The sequence below is a fragment of the Emydura macquarii genome, unplaced genomic scaffold, assembly GCF_026122565.2.
Source record: "Emydura macquarii macquarii isolate MOO-44397 ecotype Brisbane River unplaced genomic scaffold, CSIRO-AGI_Emac_v2 contig_1551, whole genome shotgun sequence".
NCBI lineage: Eukaryota > Metazoa > Chordata > Testudines > Chelidae > Emydura > Emydura macquarii.
In genome coordinates, this window is record NW_027131688.1 from 22,003,353 (window position 1) to 22,016,723 (window position 13,371).

Here is a 13,371-nt window from a genome sequence, read left to right on the forward strand (position 1 = left end):
GCATGGCTGACAGGATGGATCACTTGATAATTACCTGTTCCATTCCTTCCCTCTGAAGAACCTGGCATTAGCCACTCTCAGAAGACAGGATATTGGGCTAGATGGACCATTGGTCTGACCCACTATGGCCATTCTTACGTTCTTGTATAAAAGATTTGGGAGGCTCACTTTCTGTGGTAATGGGGGGCCATATAAGTACTTAAATTATGCAGGAGGTCAGACTAGATGACCATAGTGGTTCCTTCTGGCCTTAAAATCTCTGAATCTATTTTGCATGGCCGTTCTTGTTTTCATAAGGTTCCCAGAACAATTTATATTGTAAAATACAACATCCCATCTGCTTTCTTTATTTCTGCGATATTCCACATACTTTAATTTAAAAAAAAAAAAGAGACCAATGCTGTCATAAGGAACAAAATCTTTTTTGGGGGAGTGGGGAAAGAGGAGGGGAAGCATTTATTATTTGTTAAATTGGGTAGATACAAATATGTGATGCAATCAGTAAAACAGATGATCCTTTTAGAGTTACATGACAGCAAATATGACATTAATATTAAAATAAACAGAGGCGGTAAGAAAGCATCCACCATTGAAAACAAGCTGATAATGCCATTAATACAGGGGCTGTGTGTGTGAATGCAGAGATATAAGGAAAGAGAGAACTTGGTGAGTGATAGCAATAGAAACGTAGGTGCTCAGCATGTTGCAGGATAAGCTTCTAGAGCTATTCCACCACTTCCTCCAGCTATCAATCCAAGCTACACCAGGGGTTTCTTACTTCTTTTACAGAGTCGGCCTTGGAGGTGTAAAAGTGCTATAAAAGGTGCTAGGTCTGGCCTCCCAAACGCAAAGAGTTCTCAGACATTTTCACAGGCAGAATGAAAATGGTGGGATTTCCTGTCCTTAAAGATGCCTTTAGAACAACAAATCTCTCTCCTGGCTCATTGATAGAAGGGAGATTACTGCTGCTGACTGACAAGCAAGTGTGGGAAGTCAGACCTGGCAATCTATCTGCCTGCATGTCATTAAAAATGTAAGGCCTGTGATGTGCAGAGCAGTTCCTGAGAAATGTTGAGCCCCCTTCATTCCTATTGTGGCCCCTGTTGTCAGGGGTTGGCTGCGTGTGTGTTCTCCCAGCAAGTAAGCTGTCCCAGCTCTGCGCAGATAGCTGATACGGCAAACCATGATTGAATTACCTAAGACTAGAGATCCATTTCAGTATTGAAGGCACTAGGCCAGGTTTATTGCCGACGAAGCATGGTAAAAAGCGCCCTCTACGTGCTACAAGTTCACTTAATACATGTATGCCCGTGACAATGGACCAGCTCAGTAAACGGTGGAACTTTGTTTCTTACTCGGTCAGACAAAAACACTCCCTTTGAGACCCTTTTTATACACTGATACAAACAAGTTTTATATTGCCTCTCTGACGTGTGTAGTTGCCACCCTTTGACATGACAAGATACCGCCTTTTACTTTGTACAGAATGGTTCAATTAAAACATTTCTATTATATTGTGGGTTTTTTTGACTTTGGAGGGGGCAATATGTCCTTGTTATTTCTGAGGAATGAGCTTGTACCATTCTTGGTATCAGGATGTTCTGTCATGTGCTTGCGTGTTCTGTGCTTAGCATTTCTTTAGGAATGTGTATTTCAGCAAAACCAGATCTTTTCTTGTGATTTCTGATTTCTGCTAACTTTGCTTCATAATAACAGGACTTAACTGCTGCCTTAGCTCAGGCCTCCGGCTCAGGCCCTGGTCCATCATACTAGGCTTTGTGTCTTAGGTTCTCACTTTCTACTACAACCCCATTGCTCAGCACTTCACAGGACTTGGTCCATGGGTATCTAGCAGGGCAAGTAGATGGCAAATATGTTAGATGAAAGGTGACAGAAGGAAGCAATGACTTTATTTATGTATTTATTTATTTTAGGTGGCATCGTTGCATCTTGAAATTAGAATCTTCCTTGGTACTGCATGTGGACTGCTTGTTTCCAGCACTTCTAAGGTAGAATGTGTCATCAGATCATTACACGCATAAGTCCGATCTTGCCGTGCTTCTGTAACCCACTGGTTTGTCATTGCTCTCCCTCTGGGCCTGATCCTCAGAGGATATGAGCCTATCACAGGTTCACCTAGCGGGTGTGTGGCTATTCAGCTCAAGCTATGGCAGCTCATGCTTTTTAGCTTTAGATGTCTTTGGTTCAGTGCCAAAATAGCACCTGTCATCCTTGGGCAAAACTCCTACTGAGGGCAACAGAAATTTTGTCTAAATAAGAAAATGGCCCACCTAACATTTATTCACCACTTCTTTCACTCCTCAAGAAGCACAGTCAAATTGGTTTCTTACATAACACTTTTATTCTGCCTTCTCACAGATTTAATGGTCTCATGGGAACATATGGTCATTAATTAGAAGGAAATCCAAGACACCAAAACCAAGGGAAACATCATTAATAATCAGGGTGGAAAAATGTGAGAATTGATCAATAAAGCTGCATCACTCCAAAAAAATCACAACCCTCCCACCTGCAATTTCATACAGAGAGCTGGTAAAATTAGCGGGGTCTATGTTGGAAGGATGTGACATGATATCTTTACATATACGTTATGTTAAAGGCTAAAACAATCCACAAAATGAAATGCATTTATAGAGACCTAGGGAAAAAACTGAGCATGTGTATATATTTTTATGAGCTGGGTGAAATCTTGTTATGGGTTGAGTTAAAGCCTCTTTTAAATTGATGTGTGAATGAGCTCTCCATTTATGATATTTGTAAGAGACAGTTAAGGGGCCACTCCTCAAAGCTTTATAGAGTCTGCCCATGTGGGTGGAGGGTTCAACTAGGTAATGGCCAGGTGTGTGTCTACGGCCAAGTCTACATTAGATTTGTGTTGGTATAACTACGTTACTTAGGGGTGTGAAAAATCCACATCCCTGAGTGATGTAGTTATACTGACCTAACCCCCAGTGAAATATCTCAGGGCCCTGAAATTTGACTAGCTGTTCGGGTCAAAAAGGAGCAACAATCTATTACATACATGCTATTTCCAAGTACAGCCAGAGAGCACTCACTCTTCCATAGTCTGGGTGTTTTTTATCATTTTACAGTGATTTTTTTTATGTTGTGATGGGTTTCTCCTCAGGTGCAAGTTTTAGGCACGTGTTGACCCTGATTAACAGGAACATTGAACCAAACCAGAACTATCATCCTGATACAAACTTCTTTAAAAAATAATAGAGCCTTGTTGCCTGGATTTTAGAGAAATGGTTCTTTAAATAAACTAAGGGAAACCCCAGGGACTACATACAAATAGTCTCTTAGTGCCTGATCCAAAGGCACTGAAATCATTGGAATGACTTTCATTTATGTCCGTGGCTTTTGGATCCAGTCCTTAACGCTTGCTGTGGTGTTACTAAGGCCTTGTATACACTAGAGAGCGTTGTCAACACAAGTTACAGCGATGATCAAAAAGTGCTATAATGCCAACACTTATGCCTGTTCACACAGAACTCGTGTCGCTGAAGCATGTCCACAGTTGGTGCTCTAGCATCGACAGTGAGAGCAGTACATTGTGGGCAGATATCCCACTCTGCAACTTGCCACATTGTGCCACTAGGAGCTGTGGGAAGGCAGAGAGGATCACAGTGCATCATGGGTGTGGGCTCAATGTCCCATGATGCAGTGATTTCTGTCTCATCATTCCATGACTTTCCTATTTGTGTTTCATGGCATTTTTCAATGGCCCCAATTTCTTGTGTGCCTGCCATCCCTATCTGAAAGGATGGATCCTGAACTGCTCTCCACTGTTGTTGTCAGTGTTCTGAACACTTCAGAGCTGGTCATGCTCATGATGATTAATCGATGAAAGCAAACAGGACAAATGCCCAGTTTTGCCAAAAAAGACGGATGGCCAGGGCAGGGCTTAAAAAAAGGGACTTGCCACCAAAACGGGACAAATGGTCACCCTACACTTATTACTGGGTTGGTGAAATCTAATTATATAACATTCAAACAGTTTGGGATTTCTGCCCTGCCTTTTGACAGTCTGCCTTGAGGTTGGCACTCCAGACAGTGTGACGCCCCGAATTAGATCTGGCTTCTTTTTCTGCGGGAAAGGAGTTCCATTGACTTTAGGGAGTGCTCACCTGAATAGGGTGAGCAGGGTTTGATGCTGTAGTAGAGGATGGTTTCAGTCAAAAAGCCAAAGGGGGCAATGAGCAGCAAGGAGGGAAAAATACGTATGTGCAGGTCATTGTATCCTGTAGTTTCCACAAACTGTCCATTTTAAACTGAGAACTGGCTGTTCCTAAATTTGTGCTCTTGGGGAAAAAAATGTTAACACAACTTTGCTGTTTCCTGTCAATCTATTTGTTCTTTATAGATTGCTGTTAAACTGAGATTTTCATATCACCCGTCAGCCCAAGAATGTGATGATCATAATACACAGTTGATTAACTTTTCCCCTATTCAGTTACAAAGAAAGTTCATTGTTATGAGAACTGTAACTTTTGTTTGGGAGCAGGTCTGTGACTCTGTTTAACCCTTAACCAAGTGTTTTAAAATGATAAAAGATCTTTACCAGGTCTTGCTACCGCACTTTTGCTAGCTCAGACTAAATGAGATGATATGGAATTTTAACAATAGAATAGTTTGTACAATTCCTACCTGAACAAGCTTGGGTACCAATGTGCCTCTATTTGTATAGGGTCAGATTCTAAAGCTCCTGATGAAGAGTGCCGGTTAGACCACTTGTGGAGTAAAGTGTTATTATCTGGCTCAAAATGTTATAGGATCTGATCCTGCAAATACTCACTGGGTGTACTGCTTACTACAATGAGTAACGCCAGCAGGGCTGTTCATGGTAGTAAGCACTATATTTGGTATTACGGTAACCAGATGTCCTGATACTAGGGGTTTTGTCTACATAGGCAACTATTACCCATTCCCCAATCCCGATTTTTCACACTTGCTATCTGGTCACCCTACTTGGTAGTAAGTGTTTGCAAAATAGGCCCAGAAATTGTCTCTAGCAAATTACCCTTGAATTTACCAGCTAAAGTACAATTGCATCCAATAAGAACAAAATAACTTTAGGTCCCATATCTGTTGTCAGCAGGCCAGCAATTGAAATGCTTTTATGGCAAACAAATTGTGAAGTGTCAGATACATTCTCATTCATATGCTGGTGTATACAGTGTGCAGCTGAGTATGATGAGGCTTACAGTAATTCTAAACATTCTCCCAATCTCTCTTTTTAATCTTTGGGCCAGATACTCATCTGCTATAAATTGGTGTAGCATAATTGTCTTTAATGGCGTGACCCTGATTGACACAAGCTGAAGAAATGGCCCTCTGTTTAAAGCCTGTCATGAGGATTTCCATACATTAAAGCACACTCCTAGGAGCAGTCATGTGCTGCTCTTTCTGGGGCTGAACATGGAGAGAACACCTTCTGTGTGCAGTGGCAGCCTTAGGAAAAGTAGTTTTGAGTTCTATCCTGTAGGTAAAAAAAACCAAACAAACGGATTAGAAAATGTTTTCAGAGAGGTGTCATTTGAGATAAAACCTAAGTTAGTATGCAGTGGGCATGAACACAGTACTTGCACCTTTCAAGCAAGTTGGGAAATGTCAGTATATCCGTAAAAGATTCCTGGATGCCATAATTTGCAATGGCATTGCAATGGTAGAACACGGAAGTAGTTGCTCCTGCTGTACTGTGCCTATTTTGCTTTATCTGATTAGCATTGGCAGCAAAGTGGACGGTGGCTCAGGTTTTAAAATCTACAGCAAAACCCAAGCTGGGCACTAAGTGTGTATGTGGTGGCAAGAGTAATAATAGTATTGCATTGGCACTATACAGGGAATTTCCTCAATGGTAAAACTGAATTTTGCCCTCTGCTGCATCATACCTGGATTTTTTAGCTTGGGTAATTAAACTGTGATTCTATATCGCTAGCTTATCTAAACTAAATATAGCTTAAATTCCTGACATCAGCAAATGCAGCACAGTCTACTACAGCAAAAACAGTAAATGACCTCCCTGTCTTTGTTTGGACAGTAAGCTAATGGAACTTCATTTTCTCATCGTTCTGGACTTGACAGTACATTTGTTCTGTCAAGACTAAGCTTTTGCTTTTTTAGTGTTTGTGAGCTCTGCTTGATGTATATGGCTGTGCTGTTCTTTTGCAAAATGTGAGGGAAATGATTCAATAATAATTCACTATGGCAGCGGTTCTCAACCGGTCGTATGCGTACCACCGGTTGTACTTCAAAGAAGGCTAGGTGGTACGTGAGCCATACCGCACCGCCGAATGTTCCCCTCCCCCCCACCGCTGTGAAACCCCGCCGCCGAAAGTCCCCCCCTTTTTTTTTTCCTGAGTGGTATTTGGGTCAGGTACAGTCAGGTCAAGTGGTACTTGACCTGACTGTACCTGACCCGAGTGGTACTCAGGGGAAAAAAAAGGTTGAGAACCGCTGCACTATGGAATTTCTTACATGTCCTCTGAAGCATCCAGTACTGCTTGCTAGCAGAGACAGGCTGCTGCATTAGACAGATCACAAAGGTAATTCTTATGTACTATATAGACAGAAAAATTATTTCAATCTCAGCGATATGGTGTAAATGTGAAATAAACCCATGCTAGCCAATGGCGTTACCCTAATGTGAGATCAGAATCAACCATGAGATATTTATTCACATGGTAACACTGTCATTAGTACCTGCCTCTCAGAAACCATGAATAGTACAAAAGGCATTAAAGCCCTAATTTTAATTTCAGATGCACAGTGTATGATGAAATCCACCGAGGGAGTTTATGTACATATGCACAGAGCAGATTTTTTTGGAGCTACTGTACTTTGCAATCTGTGCCAGACATCTATACAACCAGACAGTAAACAATGTCATTGCTACCTTAACACAGGGTTTACCTCAGAGTGGGATGTACAGCTTACATTTTAAAACACAAAGATCAGTAGGTCAACCAAGGGTCACCTGTGAGGTCACCTGATATCAAATGCACTGGGTGAAATCCTGGCCCCACTGAAGTCGGGAGGAATTTTGCCATTGTTCAATGGGGTCAGGATTTCATCCTTTATTTTTACAGCAGTTTAACTCCATTGATTTCTGTGGCATTACTCCTGATTTACACTCATAAGTGAGAGGTGAATCAAACCCACTGTCAATGGTGACTGTGTAATTTTATATTTGTCATTTTATCCAGAATACCATTTCCCCTGATTTTCAAACATTTAAAAATACTTCTATTTAATCTGTGTAAGGATACCCTTAAAATAAAATCTCCATACGCAATCCCCATGCACAAAGATTCCATTGTGTAATAAAGTAGGAGTATCCTGTTCTCGCAGGTGTTAACTAACAGTAGCCAAATATATCCATAGAGAAAGAGGGAAAATCTGCAGAAATATCTCTTCAGTGTAGCTTTTCAGTTTAAGGTGGAAAAATATACAATTTTAGAGTTATCTCCCTTTTCTGCAGGGGGAAAGTGCCATCACATGCAAAAATTATGGGGCCAAATTCAGTCACAGTTACAGTCACGCAACCCCATTACCATCAACAATGCAGTATATGAGGGCAGAATTTGGGCCATTCATTTTATTCATCTTAACTAAACTACACATATACTTAATATTATCAATTAGATCACATAAAGGACTGGACTTTAAAAACCCATCAATTTCCACACAAATGTGTTTTATTTCTAGAAATCTGAAGGAGCTGCTATATTTAGTAACAACAGCTAAAGTTATTAAAGACTCTCCCTCACAAAAATACCATTGCCTTTACATTCACAGTTGATAGCTCACTTTAAAATAGCAAATGGTTTATGGGGAGAAGCCCAAGTAATCCCATCATATTTCTGATCTAGAAGTAATGCTAGTTGTTGCTGTAGACTGATCTTGTGAATACCTTTGTCTGGCAAGTCAATGATATAAATCTTTGAGTAAATTAAGGGCAAAGTAGGAGGGAGAGGAGAGAAAAGGATGGGAAAGGACGAGAAGAGGAGAACCTTGTCCTCTTCTTTCCTATTTTTGCCCTGTTCCTTGCTGATGCTTTCTTTCAGTAATAAGTTCACCCTCCCATTGGTGTCCAGTAACTACTAAGGACCCAATCCTGAAAACACATCTGTGCAAGTAGTCTTCAAGGGGACTACTCATGTGAATAAAAGTCTGTATATGCATATGTGTTTGCAGGCTCAATTAACACTAATTGCTCACTCCCCTTTCAAGCCAGTCACAATGTGATTTTTGGATTACAGAATATCGACCAACAATGCTTTGTTAAAATGTTTATGGAAGTCCAGACATAAACACTCCTACAAAAGCAAATGTGAATCAAATGCTGAGCATGAGAAGTTCTACTTTTGCTGCATAATTCTTTGTAAACTTTAAATTTAAGAAGGCTAAAAGAATGGGTCCTCCCACTTCTCCCCGGCATAAGTGAATAAGCACTTCTATTGAAAAAAGATTGTCCAAAAATAATCTTGTTGGCAACGGGAAATCAAGCATAAAACTTACTTCAGAGACCAAGGCTGCTGAAGTATGATAAGTATCTTGGCTTATTTTGTTTTCTGTAGAGATTTTGAAGTTAAGTAGTTTTAAGATGGTTCATTTAGTTTTTGACCCAGATTTAATAACGATTATTGTGAAATGAGTCATCAGAATGTAGTGTTTATCTAATAAAGTGTTTCATTGAGAATTGTCAAAGTTTGGTTTATGATGGGGAATATAGTTTCTATTCTTCCCCCTCCCCCGTATGAAAAGAAACTTCTAAATTCAGGACTTGGTTCCCTTGGGCACAAAACAGTTCAGTGGAGAATTTGAAGGGTTTTCAGATTTCTTCACTCCTATCCTTGATATATCTGTAAACTGGTTGCACTGCGCTTTAGCAGGCTTCCTGCTTCTGACATACACAATGTTTTTTCCTGTTAGTTTTTAAGTCTTTGGCTAGTTGCTCTTCAAATTTTTTTTGGCCTGCCTAATTATAGTTTTACACTTGACTTGCCAGAGTTTATGCTCCTTTCTATTTTCCTTCATAGGATTTAACTTCCAATTTTTAAAGAATGCCCTTTTGCCTCTAACTGCTTCTTTTACTTTGTTGTTTAGCGATAGTGGCTCTCTGTTTTTTAATTTGGGGTATGCATTTAATTTGAGTCTCTTTTATGGTGGTTTTTTTTTTTTTTTAAAGTTTCCATGCAGCTTGTAGGCATTTTATTTTTGGGACTGTACCTTTTAATTTCTGTTTTAACTAGCTTTCTCATTTTTGTGTAGTCCTCCTTTCTGAAGTTAAATGCCTCTGTGTTGGGCTTCTTTGGAGTTATCCCTCTACAGGGATGTTAAATTTTATTATGTTATTGTCACTATTACCAAGTGGTTCAGCTATATTCACCTCTTGGACCAGATCCTGTGCGCCACTTAGGACTAAATCAAGAATTGCCTCTCTCTTGTGGATTCCAGCACTAGCTGCTCAAAGAAACAGTCCATTTATGGTGTCAAGAAATTTTATCTCTGCATCCCATCCTGAGGTGACATGTACTGAGTCAATATAGGGGTAGCTGAAATCCCCCATTATTACTGAGTTTTTTATTTTTGTAGTCTCTGTAATCTCCCTGAGAATTTTTTCCTGAGCTCTAGGACAACTAATGCTAATAAAGATGGATAAGAAAGGAAGAATAGCTGAGAACACAAAATTATGATGCAAGAAAGGAAAAGAGAAAAGGGATATAATAGGAATTGCTGTATTTGATCAGCCTAGTGGTCCATGGAGTCCAATCTCGGGGCCCCCTCCAATATCAGATAAAGATAGGAGGATGGCTAGAGAATGGCTAGCACTGGTAACATATTGTCTGGGGACCATTAGAGGTAAAGAAGGATGTCAGTCTGAAAAACTTGTAACAATATTGAGTGGTCCAAATTATAGTCAACAGAGGCCAATAACTATCACTGGAGTTGGTTGGAATTTTTCATTTGAAGCACTTTTTGCATGTAAAATTGCTTTTTGTCAAAATGGAAATTTCCACAGGAAATGTCAACTTTTCAAATTAAATTTAAGGTTTTTATCCAAAAGAAAACTGAAAATTGTTCAGTTTTTGACTAAAATATGTTTGGCCCCCAAAACTGGAAATTTCTGACTATCAACTGTTTTTGTTTTGTGTTTTTGTGCTGAAAATTTTTCAGTTTGAGTTTTTGGTTTTTCAGTGAACTTTTGAAGAAAAATTTTGACCGAAAGAAAATCTTTTTCTTTTGTCATTTTTTTTTTTGTGAGAACAAAAAACATTTCCCAACCAGGTTTAGTTTTCCTGTTTTAATTAAGGGAGAAACCTGTGATAATTTCAGAGGCCGCTGCATGGTAACGGCTGGAAAATGTTGAGAGCCAGATCCTGATTTCTCATGCACTGTCTACTCAGTCCCTCTTCAGCTGGGGAAAGTAGGCGTTGCTGATGTCTGACACAACGACACCCCTAGCTGGTTTAGAGATGGCTTTTGTTAGGCTTAGCAGAATAAGATTTTAAAAAAATAATAATTTCAATGGATAATATCAATGTTTATTTTAAAGTATTTTTTCCCAGTTTTTTTATCAATTTAAATTTTCACAGTTGCGGGAAATTATGAGGAGACAATAATTATTTAATGACCGTTAACATTGAGAATCTATAAGTTAAAGATTTATAACCCTTTAAAACACAAATTGTCATCATTACATGGCGAAATATACAAACTTAAGTATCCTTAGATCAAAATCTAGTAAATTCTCAAGCAGCCTTTTTTGTTACTTTGCCTATCTGTAAAATTCTATTTCATCGGTTTGTGTGTGCACAGTGAAATCTACATTTACAGATAAAAATTAAATCCTTCTAAAACTAGTACTAGCCTATGCCTTCGCGCGCATGCGTGTGTGTGTGTGTGTTGGGGGGCACGGGGTGTGGCCAGAGCATTGCTGTGCCCTAGTAATCTCTAACTGATAGGAAAGTTCTTTGGGTTATCAGTCGGTGCAACTTGAAGCCTAGTCTAAGGCTATGTCTACGCAGCAAAAAACACCCCATGGTGTTGAGTCTCAGAGCCTGGGTCAACTGTCTCAGAAAGAGAAAAGTATACACTGCTATTTTTAGCACTGTAGTGCAAGCCCAAGTCAGTTGACCCAGTATCTGAAACTCGCTGCCGTGTTGTTGTTATGGAGTATAGATTGTTGTGCCAGGATCTGAACTGGCCTCTTGGTCAGCTCCAGTATCAGAGGTGGCTGAGGATTCAGCCCTCAGTCTTTAACTCTCCATTGCAAGAGGAAAGAGGACAACTAACTCATCCTACTGCCCTTATATTTTCCCTTCCAGCCTTCACTGACTGTATATTCTTGTTTTGTTCTCTTCATCTCCATTTCCAGTACAGGTTCTTTTGGACCTTCGGCAACCACCTGCGGTTCTGAGTCTTTGCTACCATTTACCATATTGCATCATCACCACTTTTCCAGAAGAAAAGTTCCTTTGAACCAATATACTTTCCTAAAAATGAATGACATGTTACGGGTCAAGAGCAGGAAACCAGCCTGTCAAAATATAAACAAATAAGCTAGGAAGAGGGAACTAATCTGAAATGGAGATGCTATTCAGTGGAAGTTAGATACTTCAAAGCAGTCATGCTGCAAGAAACCCTAGGAGTGATAATGGACTGCAGAATAGACAAGTGATTCCTATGCTTCATGGTGCAAAAAAGAAAGAGCCAGTTTGCTGTTGTGCTGCAAATTTAAGATCAAATTGTTAGCTCGTTGTAAGCTGTCGGCTTGTATGAGTAGCCCAAGTGACATCATTGGAGTCACTGATGTTATAATAGCTCACCAATGGGAGCAAGTGGTTCACAGTTTGTCTGTACTGCCCACTTCTGTAGTTCATACTCAGATAAAACTCCCACAGACTTCTCATGTCAAAGACTTAAAATCTCTAGGTCAGGTTCTAATATCCGCATTCATGCGAATATTAATTTACTTCACCAGTAGTCCTACCAGGCCTTATTCTGATCACAGTGAGGATGTGATCTGGCAGTATCCCCACTGGAATTAATGGAGTTATGTTGGTGTAAATGATATCAGAGTCAGGTCCAGGAAATTCAGTGGCCCTACTGATAGGGCAATATACTACTGAAGTGGAGTAAGTGTATCAGAATCTGATCTGGCCATCTGACTTCAATGGCAGTTTTGCTGAGTAAAGAGTGAAGAATCAAACCTTTAAGGGGCTCATCTGAGGCTTTGAGTCATAGTAGAATTCTACCGCCTTCTCTTCTTTTGTACCTGATATAATGTAATTGTCTAATGATTTACAAACATTTCATAAATATGGTTATGTCTGGCAATCTCACTGGGTGTGAGAGTTTGCAATGAAAGTGGCATCTTAAAATGGACTTGTATAATTTTACTGAAGTACTGGCATATTATCACTGTCAGTAAGAATCTGAACCAAGATGCTGGCTCTACATTCTAACCTGTAAATGACAACTGAAATAAAAACATCTCTTATTATTATCATTTGCATGTTATCATTTGCATCACTAGCACTCAGAGAACTTAGGCAGGACAGGGGCCCCATTGTTGCCAGGAGTTGTACAAACACTTAGGCAGACATGATTTCTTCCTCAAACAGCTTACAATATTTACTAATGTCAATTTTACATTTAAGATTCTCCTATTTCCTATGAGTTTTAGTCCAAAAAGTTATGACATTTCATCCTTGCATAAAAACTTGTTGAAATAATACTGAGGATCTGGCTAAAACCTGCAAAATCTAGGAAAGCCAGAAATCAGACTAGAGCTCAGTCTTGAATGCCCTGTCATCCAGAGGTGGTGGTGTTCCTATGATATGTATGACCAACCACTGCTCTGGGCTCTTGCAGAGAAGACCATGTCATTTGCAATACATGGACCCAACTGGATGAGTCAAAATCAGAGTGTGAGCCGTAGGGGGCCATGCTTATGCTCCTGTTGAGGGTAATGGCAAAAATCCAATCACTTGAATAGGAGCAGGACTGGGCTCTCAGTTCTCAATTTCCTGGTTTGTGAATATGTTAAAGTATTTTAATGTACATGGTTGTTACAACTGTGTGGGCTGCAAACAGAGCTTCCTTCTTTTTATGTTATCATTTATTTGTATTACCATAGCATGTCATAGACCAGGACCCCCAATGCGCTAGGAGCTGTACAAATATAGAACTAAAGGACAGTCCCTGCCCCAAAGAGCTGATAATCTAAGTAAAAGACAAGAGTCAACAAACAGGTGGACACGGATGGATGGAGGAATACAAGGAAATGATGAGACAATATTGGTCAGCATGCTAGGCTGTGGTGTCAGCACCCAAGCAGCC

General features: G+C 39.9%; 1 long non-coding RNA gene across 1 annotated transcript in view; it reads left to right on the plus strand.

Annotated features, from left to right (window-relative positions):
• The first annotated feature begins 1,932 nt into the window (after positions 1 to 1,932).
• LOC137157645 (uncharacterized) overlaps positions 1,933 to 13,371 on the plus strand; it is a 102,442-nt gene continuing 91,003 nt past the window's right edge. The window contains exon 1 of the long non-coding RNA XR_010921171.1: positions 1,933 to 2,009. This is a non-coding gene — a long non-coding RNA (uncharacterized lncRNA). The remainder of the gene's footprint in view (positions 2,010 to 13,371) is intronic.